Genomic DNA, 14,541 nt, shown 5'->3' with positions numbered 1-14,541 from the left:
TTGAATATTTAATAGAATCAATAGTTTGATATTGAATAAGACAATACAATATTACAATATTACATTTTCTCGAATTCTGAGCTTATTTTCAATTTTAGGTAAAAATGTTATCTACTGAACATTCATTGTAGAGATTTTCATGCTCAACCTTTTCCTTTCGAAATTTTTTGTTTAAATTGTATCTGAAGCCTGATAATTGGGAATCTAAAATCAAACTTTGCATGGATGAGGCGGAGCTCCTGAAATTTTTACAGATATGGGACTTGTGACAGTTGAAAGAGCTTATCAATGACTATTATAGGTATACATTTGATCAAAATCGTTCGAGCCGTTTTCGAGAAAATCGCGAAAAACTCTGTTTTTGACAACATTTTCGCCATTTTAGCCGCCATCTTGAGTTGAATTCGATCGAAATTGTTCGTGTCGGATCCTTTTAGTGTAAGGACCTAGAGTTCCAAATTTCTAGTCATTCCGTTAATTGGGAGATTAGATACACACACACACACACACACACACACACACACACACACACACACACACACACATACACACACATACAGACCAATACCCGAAAACCACTTTTTTGGACTCAGGGGACCTTGAAACGTATAGAAATTGGGGTACCTTAATTTTTTCTGGAAAGCAATACTTTCCTTACCTATGGTAATAGGGCAAGGAAAGTAAAAATATTAGGAAATCATTTGCTATTATATCATCTTTCAGAATTCGTAATCAGATTGACAACATTTTCAAACTGCGGTTGATACACATAGAAAATGCGATAGAAGATAAAACTAGGTTGGCAGACAGATTGTAGGCGGACGAAGAGAGGAAGGCGTCGCATCAGTTTTTCTCGTTTTTCCAAGGTGAGAAAACGGCGCTCTGTTGTCGCCGCGACGCTCTCTTGAAAAACGAGGTGGGTGGGTCACTAGGGTACTCGGCAGGGGGTGACTTTACAGGTGGATTGAGGGGGTGGTGGGCCGGGCGCCAGATTTGTTAAACGTTTTATTCGGTAGGGGGCTGTTTGGGAACCTCCCTTTTGGTTTCGGACGCAAGTGCAGTGACGCCCCTAGTTGGTAGCATCCCCACTACCCTCTTGTCATCTAGACGTCGCGACGCTCAATGAGTCTGGTCGCCAGTCGACGCTAAGCCGTCGCAGAGAATACACCGAGCCGCCGCCGACGCCAACTCCAAACTTACGCTGCGCGAGAGAAGTCACCACACGTGAGAGATTCAGTCACGTGGATTGTTAATTCTACAACACTGCTTTCAGGTGAGTGTTTCCAATTTTATTGATTTATGCCCTCTAAGTAATATGTAGTTCTTCCTAATAGACGGACTTTTTCATGTTGTCATGTGACCAACATGTGTTGTGTGCAGGTTGGAGTTGATGTTACAGGCCAAGTTCTTTAATTCAGGCGAATATAGAACTGTACACCTTGTTTGTGTTCCCATTGATAAATATAAGTTAAAAATGAAGCTGAATCACAGTTCAATCCAACACTGTTGTGAGACATTGTAGAGTTGTTCCTTGATGAAATATGTCAGAATATTCTGTCCTCTTCTACAATAGTAGTTTATAGTCTGGAATAACTATACGCGAATACAAGAGATTTCGTTTTTATTCCAGGAATTCTTGTTCATGATATTATGATCATTGATAAACATTAATTCCTAAGAGCGCGCCACAATTACAATATTATTGTTGGTTAGAAAAAGGTGATGATGAAGAAGAGTTACATTTTTTAAAAGATCTATTCGTTTAATTTTGGAGAATGGAAAAATTAATTGCTTATCAACATGATCGTGAAAACTAGGTTCTAGAAAGGAAAACTAACAATGTTATGTTTACTGGATCAAATGATATTATGGGATCGCAATGATTTTGGAAAAGAAAAATTCATATTATTTTGTGAAGAATCATAACAGTATTTTGAAGAATGTAACTACTTAAGCCAGGATTCAAGAGTCACTCTAGAATGTCATGAGAGCCGCTTATTATAATTCATAGAATTTGGTTCAAGTGATCAAACAAGAAGAGATAAGTGAAGCTTTGAAGAAAAAGGAAGGAATGGCATGAAGAATGTAAAATATGGAAAAACAGTCCATAAGAAATATCCATGATTCCAAAAAATTAGATGTGATTGATTTCGGCGAGAAGTGTTACATTCCCGTGCAATTGAAAATACACTGTGTCCCACGAAGAGGGTTACACGATTACGTGCCCATTCATGCACCGAACTTTTTCAATTCTACACAGTTTACAAAGTAGGAACTAAAAATATTCTCGGAAAATTTCAGCTCACTAAACTTTGTAGAAAAAAATGGCGGCATAATAAACATTTTAATGAATTGCTAAAAAAATCAATATGCCGCCATTTTGTTTCTATGAAGGTTAGCGAGCTAAAATTTCCACAGAATATTTTTAGAACCTACTTTGTAAACTGCGTAAAATGTCAAATTATTTAATTTCCCAGAAATCCAATTTATTTTCCAAGAGATTGAAAACTTTAATGAATTGGTAAAATTTTCAATATGCTGCCATTTTGTTTCTACGAAGGTCAGCGAGATAAAATCTTCCCAGAATATTTTTAGAACCTACTTTGTAAACTGCGTAGAATCTAAAAAAGTTTGGTGCATAAATGGGCACGTAATATAAAATTAAACGTGTGAACCTCTTCGTGAGACAGGGTGTACTGTACTTATAAAATTCATGAAAAATATGTTTTTGAGAGAACCACTGGCGCAATCATGTAAATTCGTTTTCAACACTATTGAACATGTTCAAGAAGTTGTCATCAACCGTGACTCAGTTTGGTAGATTTTAAAATATTAATTACTAATAATTTCAATCAATAAAGTAATATTAGATTTGGAACTTCTTGAGATATTGTGAAGTGCAGGAAATAAATGTCAATCACTGAATTCACCAAACTCATGAATATATTTGAGTCTGAAGCCCTCATACAAACTCTCGTTCCATCAAAAATATCATCCTGCTTTGCTGCTTCAATCTTTAGAATATGTTCAAATAGAAGTTTCGAGACTATTCAAATAGGCTGTTTAAATACTATAGGTTATATGTTGTCTTATTCAGGTTTTAGACAGTTATCCTGGAACTACGAGAATAATGGGTTCGGTCCATTCAAATCCACTGAATGACCATTGAATTGGTTATACCAGTAAATTCAATGATTTACAAACTCAATTTATTCCCAATTAATGGCAATGGGTGACTGAGAGCTATGAAGAATAAACCAAAACGGTTTGACAACCAAATTCACATAAAATAATGGTATCCGGTGAAGAGTCAATTGAATAATCGAAAAGCATTAATATGGGTGAAGACAGTGTTATAAAATGAGATCAGATTAGATTAGAGTTATTGATTTATATATATTACAAAATGAGAGAGAAATTTAGTGAGCCCATTGGACATTGACTTTCCATTTTAGATTCCGGTAGAAGAGGGAATGTCATTCTTTAACCACACACACATTCTCCGCTCTTCTGATATCTTGCTACATGTGCGTACCAAATTACCAAATATGAGAGCACAATCTCAAGAAGCTTATAAATATTAAAAGATGTATTATGAGTTCTGAAAGTGTCGCTTATATAATACTGTACAATAGGAATGAATGGTTATAGTCTGTATGGATTAAGATGGATCATTGTATAAATGGCATGCCTGAGGGGATGCGGTGAGTCTCCCTTGTGCTATGAAAAATATCTTCTCGGGCAGTGAGTTAAGTTAAGAGGGATGAGGGTAGATAAAAAGTGACAGCAAGAGGGTCGGCTATGAGGTGTGGGAGCTTTTGCAGCTTGGGTTATGAAGTCTGCTAAACGCCTAATCTCGAGTCTTTACCGTGGTTTTCCAGAACAGTTTCCATCAATTTGGTACGCTTCCAACGCTTTTTTTCGCCGACATTTTTTCTCGGTAATGTCTCGGCTCACTCTATCTTATCTCTAGTGCTCCAAGCTGGAAATGAATCATTTCACAAAAACGTAATCCTTGGAAAGTTGACCTGAAAATTTGAAAAAAAATGTGAATCATACATTATTCAGACCTAGATAATTCAACATAGCTTCAATAATTGCACTAACTGGTAGAATACGGGTAAATCTTTGTTTGAATAATGTCTTTGGAAGAAATAAATTATTCCATACTTAACATAGCATTTAAAAATGCTGAACCTTGGAAATGCAAATTGGAAATGAAATTTGATTAGAATGTATCCTTTTTAAGAATAAGTGTTTCAACAAAAAAGAGAAAGTTTGCCTTATTGTACCCTAGCCAAACAAAAAGTCACAACTTCATATTATTGTACAAATATTAAAATACTTTTATTGGAAAAACATGGTGGAATTGGTGCATGCTGAAGCGTTGGAATTTGTCCATCACCAACAGTTTCCTAACAAATTTTTAAATGGGGAATTTACTCTGCTTTATGCCTTCCTTTGTGACTTCATTCGAACGGATTCAAACCTATTCCTAATAGGTAATCAACCTTGGTTGAAACAGAGCAAGCGAAAGTACTCATAGTACTTTTGTGGGTACGAATGAAAAACTTCACTTAAGAAGAACAATATGAATTTATCATCATCATCATCATCCTCTATCATGGACTAGGCTTCTGGGGCCTGTTCCATTGTCCATCTCTTTCTCGGTCTTGCAATGTCTCTTCCACCATTCTGTTTCAATTCCCATACCTGAAATGGAAGTCGATTTGGAGGCATACGGAACATGTGATTGTTCAGTTTTAAGCGATATCGCTTGATCACATCCGCCATGAGTTGAACATTGCATTGCCTCCTGATGTCTTCATTCCGTACGTGATCCAGTTATGTGTATCCTTGTATGCTGCGTAGGAATCTCATTTCTGCTGCTTTAATGCATGAATCATCATTTTTTGTTTTTGTAAGTACCTCACTTCCAGAAGTTAGCAAATGAATATAGATTGTCCTGTAAAATTTGATTTCTGTTTCCTTCCTGCATTTACCTTTCAAAGCACGATGTTCAATACTACAAATCACATTGAATTTAGCTATCTTATGAGGTATGTCGCATTCTTGATCAAAAGTCACATAGCAAGATTTCTTTCCTAGACAAATTATGTCACAGATCTTGTGCTAGTCACCGGAGTCGTGGACTGAAGAATACTGAACAGCTTTTGAAATTCATTGTAATAATTTACTGGGACATAAATTCAAACTTCATTAGAATCACTCGCATTTCTAATAAATTGTACTGGTGATTCAGGTGTACTTCTTCTCAATGTTCACCACGTTCCACTTCATCATCCTGTAAAGTAATCGATAAGTCTACTGAAAGTTTTACAGGGTTTAAAAAGGGGTAAGAAGAGAGTAGCCGATCTTTTCCAACTTCTAGTTGTTTAACCCTACACCTGCACTAGTCACATCGAGTAGTGGGAGAGACACATTACAGTCAGCTGGTGTGCGATGAATTTTAGGTGCCGGGGACATTACGGCGTGTATTTAGGGCCAGCAGGGTCCGAAACAAATGAAGCGAATTAAGGCGCCTTAAGGGCCCGAATACGTTGCATGACAAAAGGGCTATTAAAACGGCGGATGAGGAATTTGATAGGCGGTTTTAGGGCCGGCGAAGGGAAGCCGGTAGGGCTTTAGTACGTGAAACCAAGCAACGGACTTGGGGCTACCTCGACTCCATCACACTCGTCTACAGCCCAGAGCTGTTTCGCCGCTGTTAATAAATCATTATTTAAAACGGCCGCAAACTAGCTTATCTGCAATGTGTTCGGTTCAGGCACTGGTCGTTCTTCGTAGCTTGTAATTTTCCAATTAAAACATCCAACACTTATCTGGAAAGCTGTCAAAAGGCTGACACTCTAATGCCAGTTCACACTGATCCGAGGCAAGGGACCAAGGGTGGTTGCCAACTTGTTAAGTTAAGTCGAGACAGAATCACTGTTTCCCAGATTAATTAAAATACAATTATGTGTTGATTGTTGAGATATCAAGCTTTCCCAAGAAAATTCAAATTGCAAACATGCAATATGTTTTAGAAGCATTTGCAAGTACTTCCTATTGCATGAATTATACAGTATGTGGCTTTAACAATATTACATACTCCGAAAAGATTTAGTTATGATAAAAGTAATCATTCAAAAATGATTGAAAACAAGATACTTGATTGCAGAGTTTTTTAAATAAATAATTTGAGTAGAACTTGGATATTTTTTTAACAATATTGTTAGTTTCTTTGAAATTATACCTACAAACTACTTGTATATTAAACTGTTCTCATAATAGGCCTAACTTTACTTTTTTGAAATATCTACTGTTGTAGTTCTAGACTTATTTAAGGTATTGAGTGAGAAGCTCATGGAACTTTTGTTTTTGAAGGTGATGCTCACAAGAGCTATTTGTGCTTGGGTAATAAGAAGGAGGATGAAGATATGAGTTGAAGTTTTCTCAGATGGTTTCCGAATCACTGGGAAGTGGTTTTCATGAATCCCATTCATGAGAATAAGGTTTTCAAGTTACTGTATTACTCTTACAACAGGAATATCAGGCGAATGAAGTTGTACTTATAATCGCGACCACGGAACTAACCGCTTCCATGTAATTAATGAATTCCTTCTTTTGAATCCTTTTTGTGTTTCCTCCTTGCTAGCACCAATTCTTATATCTGATATCTGTTTTGTTCGTTTTCCTATCCTATTGATCTTATTTGAATACAGAGCTTTCGATAAAAGTTCAAACTTTGAGATAATATGGAATAATTTCCAATAAATACAAAAACAGTTTTTATAACTAGAATTGGACAATAAATTAGAATAAATTATGACAAAAATACGCTGAGAGTGTACTATCAAAATTAATGATGTGTTTGGAGGATGGATATAATTTCCAACATTCAGAGTCAATGGAATAAGCTTTTCAAACACTTGCCCCAACACAACTCAATCACAAATACTGTTGCTTATTATTTGACCGTACGGAAAATATTAAATATTGGACTATGTTAGGCTTTACTGGAGCTCTGACACATCAGAATATCATAGTCAGATTGTAATAATTACATGTAAGACATGTAATGATAATAACATGTCAGATTGTAATGTTATTGTAATTATTACAATCTGACTCTGATATTCTGATGTGTCAGAACTCCAGTGAAGCCTAACATAGTCTAATATGTAGTATTTTCCGTACGGTCAAAAAATGATAAGTTATTGTAATAATTACAATCTGACTCTGATATTCTTATGTGTCACTCTAGCTTGAAACTAGAGGTACAGTACTCAAATGTCAAGCTCCTACTCTGTAGACGGAATCTTATAATTTCCGTTCCGCTCAGTTCCAAATTGGGTTCTATTGTTGGCATGGATGATAAGATTGTCAGTGTCTCAACTTTGGAAACAATGGATGCTTTGCGCTATCACTATCCCAGTAGGCAATGGTGCTCCTACATCATGTCAGTGACAGTAATTAGATTTCCATTCTCATGAATAAGCTTTAGGAAGGAACTTCTCCAGAAAATCTTCCTCATCATTGAATCTCATAAATGTTATCATTCATCAATAGAATTTTCACTAAGTCTTTCACTAAGATTTTTCTTAAGTCTTTTCTACTGATGAGACATCACAGTCATGTGAAGCCTCACACACACACACATCAATTTTTGTTCGTACGATATTTTGCCGTCCTTATGAATTCTATTAGATTAAACGGAACTTGACAAACATCATCTGTTTGAAATCATCCGTTTTATCCAATAGAATTTATATGGACAGCAATATACTGTACGAACAGAGATCGATGTGTGTGTGCGGGGCTTAAAATTACTGTAATTTCACACAACTTTATAACATTTATGGAGTGGGGATATATACGCCCAAAAAACCTTGTAGAGAGATCCCAAAATCCATATAAGCATTCATTAATGTACAATAATAAGGGAGTACCTATTTCTACTGTTCTAGTGTTATGAGAAAAGCAAAAGTTCTTAGTCAATATTTTCATTCGCAAGTTATGATATTTATAAACTTAATAACTTAATATGAATGTTTTATAAGTACGAACGTTGGAACTCTTGGTGAGCGTTAGAACTATTTTTGAAACTCTTTGTTTCTCTTTTTTGTTGAAAGTCTTGGTGGGCTCTCACTTTTTTCTGAAAAGCATCAAGAGATCAAGATTATCTTTGAGATTGTGAAGTGTTATTTGACTTGCATATACAGGGTGATTCATAATTATGGTAAAATAATTTGATACGTGATAGTAGAGGTAAGTTCCTATAAAAATATATCCATAAACGCTTCATTAGCGAGTTATACAGAGTGAAAGATTTCGCCCGGAATTCAGTTCCTCTGGTGAAATACACAAATGCTGAATTGTTTGGGGACTAGTTTTTGAAAAACTTATGCTGGATTTATATGGAGAAATATCTGAAAAATTGAATAAAACTAGTCTGCAAGCTGTAGTGTTAGTACTTTTCGAGAAAAAAAGTTAAAATAAGCAAAAAATTCAAGTAGAAAAACACAGACTTCTACGTTTGATGCCCAATAACTTTCTTTAATGACCAGTAAACAAATAATTCTTCGCAATAAAAATTGTAGAGAATTTAATTCTGAAAAGAATTATGTAAGCTGTGTAGACTAAATTTGGATAAAAGTTGAATAAAATGTATTGTTATGTAGTACATTACACCACAAAAATTTGCTGTTTTATGAGGAGAGAACTAATAACTCATGGGTTGTAGCTGATTGCAAATAAAACATGGATTTTAATAACAGCTGTTCCGAAACAGCTGATTTATTATGTTTTAAATAAGAATATATTTAAAAGAAATTATCTGCTGAAAATTATTTTCAGAAATATTTTAGCTCACTGTTGAACAAAAAAGCAAACTGTAAGTTAGGCCTAAAATTTAGGCAGGCAGACCTCGATCTACTATGACTGTTGAGTTAGAAGAACAAGTTCGTAATGAAATTTATGAACATCCAGAGAAGAGCACAAGAGAATTGTCAGTGCAGTTTAATGTCAATCAACCTATTATTTGGAGGATACTAAAAGAGCAACAATCACATCCATACCACCTCCAGAAAGTTCATACTATGGCCACGAGACTGTATTCCCCGTGCTGGTATTTGCCAATGGTTTTTAGAAAAACTTGTTTACCCAAACTTTTCACAACCGTTTTATTTACCGACGAGGCACACTTTACAAGAACAGCTATCGTTAACGTCCACGACCAACATATTTGGGCAGCTGAGAATCCTCATGCCATCAATCCTAATCTTCCACAACATCAGTTTTCAGTAAACATTTGGGCAGGAATCATAGGAGATCATCTATTTCTGTTCGAGCTTCCTCCCAGGCTTAATGGCATAATCTACTAGTCTTTTGGTATAAGTTTAATGTCATTTAGATATGCTATTTTTATATAAAAAAAGCTTTTCATGAGAAACCGAATATTTTATTTCCAATCAGCTACAACTTATGAGTTATTAGTTCTCTCCTCATGAAACAGCAAATTTTTGTGGTGTAATGTACTACATAAGAATACATTTTATCCAACGTTTATTTGAATTTAGTTTACACAGCTTACATATTTCTTTTCAGAATTAAATTCTCTACAATTTGTATTGCAGAAAATTATTTGTATTGCGGAAAATTATTTGTTTACTGGTCATTAAAGAAAGTTATTGGGCATCAAACGTAGAAGTCTGTGTTTTTCCATATGGATTTTTTGCATATTTCAACTTTTTTCTCAAAAACTACTCACACTACAGCTTCCAGACTAGTTTTATTCAATTTTCCAGATATTTCTCCATATGAATCCAGCATAAGTTTTTCAAAAACCAGTCCCCAAACAATTCAGCATCTGTGTATTTCACCAGAGGAACTGAACTCCGGGCGAAATATTTCACTCTGTATAGCTCGCTAATGAAGCGTTTATGGATATATGTTTATAGGAACTTTTTTTCTTATTTTTACCTCTACTATCACGTATTAAAATATTTTACCATAATTATGAATCACCCTGTATAATACATGCCTCACGTTGGTTGTGACAATGTTAAATATTGCTCAATCGGTCGCACATACGTATATATGAGATGTCGTACTCTGTACACATTGACAATGATGCCAAACTATGATGCTCTACGTTATAGCAATGTTGATATGTGTGAGTTCTGACAATGTGTAGAGAATATAACTATGCTGTGCTCAGTATAGAGTTCAAGACAATATTCACTATGGAATCTTAACCTGTGCAGAAGGTGTCTGCAGATTCTTACCATTTGCGCCGCTGCTACAATCTTTTGTTGAGGTAAAAATATTTAAGGATCTCCAGTATTGTAAAATACAAAGTGATCCCACCTCCAAACCAGTCCACTACCATTCAACAAATTTGTCAGAAGTGTCGAATCATACCAGACAGGGTCAAAGATAGAATAAATTAGGAAAACCTTATAATTTCTACAGTTCCTTGTGTTGGTTGTTGCTGTACAATATGCTAGTGACCTCAGAACAAATATATTGATGGCTGAATGCCTGACAACTTAAATTACCTTTGGAAATTCTTATTTCAGAATCAGAATGATATATTGCTGTTTTGAATTAAATGTATTATTACAGGTATCTCCTTTCAAATTGCTCAGATTCAGATCAATATTTTATAGATAAGGTGATAGCAAGAGGTTGGTCAGGTATTATGAACAGGATGTGGCAAGAAAAAACAAACTCCAGGTTACAACATATAGTAGTATTTATTACAATATTTAAAATAATGAAATTGGCCAATGCAAAGTAATAGCAATATACGTTTTGATGATAGGTGAGCTTCATACAATATAATATCACAATTCTTGAATAGAAACTTCAATTATGATTGATTTGAATTGGCAAGACAATGTTAAAATGGTCTATATTTGCGATAATTAAAAAATATTTATTGCAATAATTAGAAATCTCTTATCTCAGGGTTCGTGATTTCGGCTGCGGTGGAACTTAAAGACGTTCATCAGAATAACTCTAGCTGTATAGCTCTAGCTAATAGTTGATAACTTAGGAATAATTATTGATACAGTACTTAGCTTGCAAGCTATAATAAGGTTTTCCCTCCACTTCACTTTTATTAATCGTTGAATACTCAAGCTTGAGATTTAAATTTTTATATTTGATTAGTTTGAAGATCAATATGTAGTTATAAGGTTCGAAGTTATGAGAGCTCTCTTAATGTAGGCTAACGACTCTCGTGAAAATTTGATTTTCCTGTAAAGATGTCTTCTTCTTCTTCTTATCCTCGTGGTAGGCCTACTGCTTGGCTAATTCCTTTTCTTCAAATATTATAGGAATTTTAATTTACGTAACTCAAACCTTAATATTGTATCACTGAGTTACTAAACAACAAATAGCAAATACATTTAATTTTTACATACAATAAATCTTGAAATGAAATGGGCCATAGGAGATTATTAGTTCAGTCTTCATTCGATGGCGGCTTCTCGTCGTCTCTCTTAAAAGAGAGATGATAGCTACCCTAGTTTAAATATTAATTTCTGATTGGTTCACGTCTATGCCATGATTTTACGTCATTTGACGTATGAAAAGTAGTGCTTCCTAAAGTACCTCAACCTCTAATATATGTTTATCAATTTATGAAACAGACTCCGTGTACATTCCTCACATGCTGAGCTAAATAAATTATACACTATATAAAATTTACATGATATCTCTATCAGATTTTGATTAAAAGTTTTGCGGCTTCTGCCGACTATACTCTTGGTGGAAATAAAATCTCAGCTGATTCTTGTATTGGATATGAGTGGCACTGGCATAATATGCCTTCTAAATGAATGTTGTTAATGTAAGTGATTTTATTGTATTTTTATAGGTTAGATTTTCTTTTACAATAATAAATGAGATGCTTATAAATGTTTTAAATAATTTTACAACAATACCTTCCCCCATAGACATAATTATTCATAATAATATGTACTCATGTACATTCACAATGATTTTGCAGAGCAGAAAATTGAAAGTGGCATTGGCTATGACGTCAATACCTTGATGATCAATACCTTACACATTTCAAAACCTACAATAAAATATTTTTGTTTTTGTATTTACAAGAAGCGTTATGTTTTGCTAATGCATGAATGGTTTTAAGGAATATACTTTATTATGAGTTACTAGAATTAATTATGGTTCTTATCTATGCTTTATTTTCGATCAACTTATAAGGGTATTCTATCGTTTTTGACTTGTTAGGTTTTGAACATCTTAGTAACCTAACCTCTAAATTTGCCTTAGCCTCTAATAATGTTAATTATTGGTATTCCGAAATGCAACATGACAAGACAGAGATTTTGGTGATTGTAGTAAACAATTCATCATCATGTGTGGTAAGCCAGTTATATTGTAGAAATTCTAATCGAAGCATAAAACTCATTCTTATTGCTGTATGAATTCATACTCTGAAAGCTGTTATTTTCAGAGGAGTAGAAAAATCGAGAATAATTTTGATAGACGGCTCTCACGTTGAAATGGACAATTCTGCCTGAGTTTTGGTTCCAAAGTCAAGCCTATCCCTTCATTTGAATACAAAAGTATTTATCGAACAGCGTATGCAGATAACGTCACCCTACGTCATAAGCACATGAAAGACCGAGTGAAAAAATCTATAAATTACCATCTCAATTTGATAAACGGGGAAGCTATTTTGCAAGAGAAATAAAAATCGTCCCATTTTCGAAAGCAATGGTGAGAAATCATCTGTTGCGGTCAGTGGGGGCTTTTATCTATTCAAAAAGCTAGGGGCCAGAACGTTTTTAAAATAACCCTTCACACCCTGAGTGCTTGTGGGTTATGGTGATAACGAACGCGCAAAAAAACGTCATATACAGCCTGTGGTGTAAAATGTGTCTATCGACCAAGAATCGCAGAAAAATATCAAAAACAGGAAAAAAGTTGGTGAAGCTCTGATTTTGTTCAATGTTTCACGTTGGTGTTGTTGACCAATGGTGTTTGATGGAATCCAAAAATAGCTGTGGAAAAACGTCGGATATCAAACTATCAGCTCCTCTGAATTGTATTTTAAGATTCCAAATTATATCCACTCGAGTTTCCTTATTGTTGTCTTTGATGAACATCTATAAGTCATGTTATAATTTAGAAATAATACATTCAAGTTCATTGATTTCTAATGTTTGATGGATTTTTTCAACTTAAGAGACTTAGGTGGGATGCACAAAGGAGAAACGCGTTTCGTGAAAAAAGTTTCAGGAAACGTGAAACGAAAGTTGCTCGCAATCGACTGATAAGATTAAGCAGGGAACGTTTCTTTTGTATGCATGCGCGAGTGAAACGGATTGCATGAAACAATATTCATGAAAGAGGGCTTCACGAAATGCGTTTCTTTGGTGTGCATCCCGACTAAGGTAGAATGGAACTGGGGGGCAATGGTATTTTGATAGAGAAGATGTGTTTCACTACCTATACATCTCACCAAGAGTGTATAACATATTACCCTTAAGCTGGGTTTACACCAAAGTTATTAACAATTATATCTTATTACATAAGATATACATAAGATAGCTTAATCCTTATAGATTCTATTACTTTGAACGCAACTTGACAAACACATATGTTCATCATATTATGTATGATAAGTTATGTTCAATCTAATAGAATCTTTGAAGATTAGGTTATTAACATTTTGTTAATAACTCTGGTGTAAACGCGGCTTTAGAATTGAAACAGCTGAATAATATGGTAAGCTTCAAGGTTAAATTGAAAGTCTGGTTATAAGAAACGAATGATGTTGAAGTCTTCTTCAACAAATTAACTTGAATCCTGATAGAAATAAAATTTGTTTAAAACATTTTCTTAGACTCCGAAATCTACAGTTGATTACAATAGTGTATAATCTAAGTAAAGGACTGATTCTGAATAATATTGACAACACAAAATTAGTAAGTTGTAGCCCGACCAAGCACCGTTACCACAAAATAGCAAATTAAATCAAACATTTAATATTTTAATGTATATAATCATAGCCCACCTTCAATACATGTATTAGAGCTGGCTATGATATAATACATAAGTTTACCTCAGTTTATTATTATCTTTTTGTTATATATATATATATATATAGCGAGTTTTTGCAACTTCAGTTGTGTCGCTTCTCGCACCCCAATCGCCATCTTTCCTTATTTATCCAGTCTCCTTCAAAGAGACCTCTACTCTCCATTTGAATGTGGACATTGGATACCCATTTCTTTCGCGGTCTTCCACGCCTATTTCTGTTCGCTGGTACCCAATTCCATACTTGCAAAGGAAGTCTTCCTTCATTCATTCTGCGCAGGTGTCCATACCATTTCAATTGTTTTTCTCCAATGACATCCATTATCGTGTTTTTTGCGCTCATTCTCTCTCTTATTATATCATTCCTGATTCGATCCAGCAACGTCAATCCTAAACTCCTCCTCCAGTACATCATTTCCGCTGAAAGAAGTTTTTGAGAAGTTAATTTGTCCACACACCACA

General features: G+C 34.7%; 1 protein-coding gene across 1 annotated transcript in view; it reads left to right on the top strand.

Moving 5' to 3' along the window:
• The first annotated feature begins 1,103 nt into the window (after positions 1 to 1,103).
• The window catches only part of LOC111055480 (LIM domain only protein 3), a 180,983-nt gene continuing 167,545 nt past the window's right edge, over positions 1,104 to 14,541 (top strand). The window contains exon 1 of the mRNA XM_022342696.2: positions 1,104 to 1,273. The gene's annotated coding sequence lies outside the window, so the exon portion shown is untranslated. The remainder of the gene's footprint in view (positions 1,274 to 14,541) is intronic.

This window comes from Nilaparvata lugens, chromosome 6 (genome assembly GCF_014356525.2).
Source record: "Nilaparvata lugens isolate BPH chromosome 6, ASM1435652v1, whole genome shotgun sequence".
NCBI classification, from domain to species: Eukaryota; Metazoa; Arthropoda; class Insecta; order Hemiptera; family Delphacidae; genus Nilaparvata; species Nilaparvata lugens.
Note: the sequence above shows the minus strand (reverse complement) of the source record. Positions and strands in the feature narration are given on the sequence as shown.